This window comes from Mus caroli, chromosome 8 (genome assembly GCF_900094665.2).
Source record: "Mus caroli chromosome 8, CAROLI_EIJ_v1.1, whole genome shotgun sequence".
In the NCBI taxonomy this organism is placed as follows: domain Eukaryota; kingdom Metazoa; phylum Chordata; class Mammalia; order Rodentia; family Muridae; genus Mus; species Mus caroli.
In genome coordinates, this window is record NC_034577.1 from 37,468,033 (window position 1) to 37,474,076 (window position 6,044).

Genomic DNA, 6,044 nt, shown 5'->3' on the forward strand with positions numbered 1-6,044 from the left:
GTAAAAATGGCTATCTTGCCAAAAGCAATCTACAGATTCAATGCAATCCCCATCAAAATTCCAACTCAATTTTTCAAGGAATTAGAAAGAGCAATCTGCAAATTCATCTGGAATAACAAAAAAAACCTAGGATAGCAAAAACTCTTCTCATGAATAAAAGAACCTCTGGTGGAATCACCATTCCTGACCTAAAGCTGTTCTACAGAGCAATTGTGATAAAAACTGCATGGTACTGGTATAGCGACAGACAAGTAGACCAATGGAATAGAATTGAAGACCCATAGATGAACCCACACACCTATTGTCACTTGATCTTTGACAAGGGAGCTAAAACCATCCAGTGGAAAAANGACAGCATTTTCAACAAATGGTGCTGGCACAACTGGAGGTTAACACGTAGAAGAATTCGAATTGATCCATTTCTATCTCCTTGTACAAAGGTCAAATCTAAGTAGATCAAGGAACTCCACCTAAAACCAGAGACACAGAAACTTATTGAGGAGAAATTGGGGAAAATCCTCGAAGATATGGGCACGGGGAAAAATTCCTGAATAGAACAGCAATGGCTTGTGCTGTAAGATCAAGAATAGACAAATGGGGCCTCATAAAATTGCAAAGCTTCTGTAAGGCAAAAGACACTGTCAATAAGACAAAAAGGCCGCCAACAGATTGGGAAAAGATCCTTACCTATCATAAGTCAGAGAGGGGAATAAAATCCAATATATATAATGAACTCAAGAGGTGGACACTAGAAAATCAAATATCCCCATTAAAAAATTGGGCTCAGTGCTAAACAACTAATTGTCACCCGAGGAATAACAAATGGGTGAGAAGCACCTGAAAAAATGTTCAGCATCCTTAATCATCAGGGAAATGCAAATCAAAACAACCCTGAGATTCCACCTCACACCAGTCAAAATGGCTAAGATAAAAAATTCAGGTGATAACAGATGCTGGCAAGGATGTAGAGAAAGAGGAACACTCCTCCATTGTTGGTGGGATTCAAGCTTGTACCACCACTCTGGAAATCACCCTGGTGGTTCCTCAGAAAATTGGACATAGTACTACTGGAGGACCCAACAATACCTCTCTTGGGCATATATTCAGAAGATGTTCCAACCGGTAAGAAGAACACATGCTCCACTATGTTCATAGCAGCCTTATTTATAATAGCCATAAGCTGGAAAGAACCCAGATGCCCCTCAACAGAGGAATGGATACAGAAATGTGGTACATTTACACAATGGAGTACTACTCAGCTATTAAAAAGAATGAATTTATGAAATTCCTAGGCAAATGGATGGACCTGGAGGGCATCATCCTGAGTGAGGTAACCCAATCACAAAAGAACTCACACAATAGGTACTCACTGATAAGTGGATATTAACCCAGGAATTTAGAATACCCTAGATATAAGATACAATTTGAGAGACACATGAAACTCAAGAAGAATGAAGACCAAAGTGTGGACACTTTGCCCCTTCTTAGAATTGTGAACAAGACACCCATGGAAGGAGTTACAAAGTTTGGAGCTGAGACAAAAGGATGGACTATATAGAGACTGCCATTTCTGGGGATCCATCCCATAATCAGCCTCCAAAAGCTGATACCATTGCATACACTGGCAAGATTTTGTTGAAAGGACCCTGATATAGCTGTCTCTTGTGAGACTATGCCGGGACCTAGCAAACACAGAAATGGATCCTCACAGTCAGCTATTGGATTGATCACAGGTCCCCTAATGTGGGAGCTGGAGAAAATACCCAAGGAGGTAAACGGATCTGCAACCCTTTAGGTGGAACAACAATATGAACTAACCCGTACCCCCATAGCTTGTGTCTCTAGCTGCATATGTATCAGAAGATGGCCTAGTTGGCCATCAGTGGAATGAGAGGCCCATTGGTCATGCAAACTTTATATGCCTCAGTACAGGTGAACACCAGGGCCAAGAATTGGGAGTGGGTGGGTAGGGGAATGGTGAGGGGGAGGGTATTGGGGAATTTTTGTACAGCACTGGAAATTTAATTGAAGAAAATACCTAATTAAAAAAAATAAAAGACTTGACAGAGCTGGCGAGGTGGCTTAGCAGGTAAGAGCACTGAATACTCTTCTGAAAGTTCTCAGTTCAAATTCCAGCAACCACATGGTGGCTCACAACCACCCATAATGAGATATGATGCCCTCTTCTGGCGTGTCTGCAGACAGCTATAGTGTACTCATATATAATAATACATAAAAATTTAAAAATTAAAAAAAAAGAAAAAAGAAAAGCCGGGCAGTAGTGGCACATACCTTTAATTCCAGCACTTGGGAGGCAGAAGCAGGTGGATTTCTGAGTTTGAGGCCAGCCTGGTCTACAGAGTGAGTTCAACAACAGCCAGGGCTATACAGAGAAACCCTGTCTCGAAAAACCAAAAAAAAAAAAGACTTGACAGAATTCAATGAAATGGAAACCATCACCACAACATCAAACCAACTGAACAGCAACAACAAAACAAACTAAAACAAAATTATAATAAAACACCACCACCACCAAACAAAAAACAAAACAAACAATAACAAAACCAAAACTTTGTCCTTGGCCAGGATGGATTAACTAAATAAAACCCTCGTACAAAGTAACCATAAAGAAAGAGAAGTCAAATATTGATAAATTTATACATGAAAAGGAGACCTTTAAAACAGATTATCAAGGGAAGTCATGAAATTGTGATGTATCACATACATACAATATATTCCTATTAAAATACACAATCCAAAAAAATAGATGACTTTCTGCACACATGTAACCCCAAAATTAAACCAAAATAATCTCTTTGATGAGATCTATAACAAGAAGTGGGATTGAAACGGTAGTCAAAGTTCTCCCACTAATAAAAATCATATCCATAATTCTATACATTATTCTCCATAACATAGAAAACACCACAAACTGGTTGCAGAACGTAATGAAATTTACCTGTAACAGAAGGAATGGCATGCTTCCTCCTGGCTCTGCAGATTTCAACGTGCTAGAATGTGGTATGTGTGTGTGCTCCACATAAGACACCCAAGATCTTACCCAACTATGGACACAATATGTTACAATTCTGATTTCCAGGCAACATGTTCCCACTGATGAAAGAGCATCATGGCTCTTAAGGGGTAGGAAATTAGTCTTTCTAACTGAATTTGAGGCCAACTCCAGGACAGGGAATTCATGTCTGGTACTGTAAACCTGTTTAAAGGCCCATGGTTGAAGGGTTCATTCTCTAGGAAGGAAATTACTAGTGCTGTTTCATTAACTTATCAGTTGTCAAGCTGTTTTCAAAATATGTTTTTTTTTCCCAATAGAGTTTGTAAAAGTACTTTCTGCTACAGAGATGACCTGAGTTTCACACCTGTAGAATTAAGTCTTGTAAGATGAACTGGCCTCCATATGTGTTTTCAACATTTTTTAAGAGAAAAGTTTTGTGAAATGGTCATTGATTAATTCAGAGAGTAATTAGTAGCCCAACTACTTAGAATAAATGACTTATGTATTTTTATCCCCAAAATGGCTTAGGGGAATATCACAGAAAGGCAAAATACCATAAAATCTAAAGGATACATTCTCTTCTCATAAAATGTAGCTGTTGAAATCATGAACTCACAGCAACTGTGGGCACCTAAACAACACCTGCATAGATTCAGGCCACCCAGCATTCTGGCATGGGTGCAAGAGGGGCTGGTGAGTAGTAATTTTTTTTTTCTGTGATCATTATGTGGATGCTCTTTAAGATGTAGCATATTGAAAGGAATGTCAACCAACTAAATGTTCTAAAATTTCAGGATGTTGAAAAGGAGGTGAGTCCACAGGATGTTCTAAGGGGAGGTCAAACATTCCATTCATCAATGCAGCTTGTTAAGTTTAGGAAGCATAATAATATGCTTCAGGAAATCAGGTATCCTTACCGAATTCACTAGGACTTTCCTTCCAGATCATGTGAAAGTGTAAGGATTGCTGAGAGATAGTCTCAAACCAGCTGATCTGCTTGGACAAGCTAGAGGAAAGCTCAGTTTACTGGAAGGACTGGAGAAAGACTGAACTGCTGCCTAGAAGTAGCTCAAGCCAACTGTCCTACCAGGAGATAACATGCTTCAACCTGGTGAACACCCATCTGTTGTGCAGTGTGCTGCAGGTTTCTTGGCTTGATGAGCTGTCACCTGTGGTGGGCTGGATTTTGCTCATCCAGCTTGTTTGACCTATTTCCTACTGGCCTGAGAATAACCCTAACCTATATTCCTTATTTTATTCTTAATTTAAAAAAAAAAGGACAAAGAGATGGGTGGGTTTGTAAAAGTTCTTTCTGCTACACAGATGACCTGTGTTTCACTACCATGTCAGCTTGTAGAATTGCATTGTATTATGTACACGCCTTCATATGTGCCTCATGAGATAGGAGCATCCTCACCCTGACCCACATGTCATGGATATTCTTACTAGTACTACTGGGAAAAATATGAAGAGGCTGTGAAAGTTGGAGTGGGGGTGTTTTTAAAGGTTTTTGTAGGAGTGAATCCAGCAAAGACAGGTTGGATTTGATTTTTGCAAGAGTGGGTCTCTGATCACTGTGGCTTAGCAAGAATACAAGACGGAGGAACCTCTGCACTGTCCTGCCCCATAACCCCATCAACTCAACCCATTCCTACCAACAAATAGACATTAAGTTGATACTAATCAGAAGTGATTACCACAAGAAAGTTTGTAACAGTCTGCTTAAACATGAAAAAATTCTTGCTTCTCTCAGCATCCCAGGGGACTTTCTTCAAATAAGACCACCTCTCAGTACACAAAAATGTCATAGCATATATAGGAAAATTGAAATCGCAATTTATATTCTATCTAATGGCCATGGCTTTCTGTCTAAGCCATTCTATCTAATGGCTTGATGTCAACACGAAAGCCTCTCTTTCCTCTCTGCCCTTTCCCAAGGTCACTATCCATATCTGCTCCTGCAGGCTTTCTTCCTAATTCCATTGGTTTGTCTCAGTAAAAACACTCAGAGTACTCTCTATCTAGGAACCCACTATCTGGCAACATGGTCCAGAAATATGGTAGGTAATAGTTATTCTTCTTCATGCTCTCTATCTCCAATCACCTAGTCTCATTCTTACCTCTGTAGCAGACCCCGGCAAGGGACTCTGCCTCCAATCTACAGGGATTCCTTAGCTCTTCCTGGTAGACTTAGCTTTAGTTCATGTTGTAGATATGCTCAGCCCTTCTGCTTTATAACCTATACCCATTCCTTACTGTTAGATCCTAATAACTAGAAACAATTCCTGTTAGATCCCAAAACCTAGAAACAATTTCTCCTCAGGACTTTCAGTGATCACACATGGTAAGGACTTAGACACACTCCATAGTAAGCAACCCATAACTACCACACTCTTCTAAGGTCCAGAGAGAACCATAGAAACCAAAGAACAGAACATCCGTCTAACAAAGCTAGAAATACAATCATCTAAAACCTAGATGTCTAGAAAACAGCATAAAACTACAATGACATCCAGGTTTACCAGAACCAAGCAACTCTTCTCTAGTAGGGTTGAATTGCAACATAGCTAAAGTACAGGACTTCAAAATTACTACTATGAATATGTTCAAGGACCTTAAAGAATATGCAAATAAATCTGTTAAAGAAATATATGGAAACACAAACAATCAATGGGTTGAAATGAAGAGAACAGTTCTAGATATGAAAGTGGAACTAGAATAACTAAAGAAAAAAACCTGAAACTCTGGGGAAAACTGGAAATAGAATGACTAAAACTCCCCAGTACTAAAGAAAACTAGAAATGAAAAATTTGGCCATATAAACCAGAACCTCAAAAGCAAGCCTAACCAACAGAATACAAATAAAAAATCATAGACATCATGATAAAAGTTATGTGTACTTCAAAGACAAAAAAGGAGGAGAGAAAGAAAGAAAGAAAGAAAGAGAGAGAGAGAGAGAGAGAGAGAGAGAGAGAGAGAGAGAGAGAGAGAGAGAGAAATCAAATTATCTGTTAGGTGAGAGTCCTTA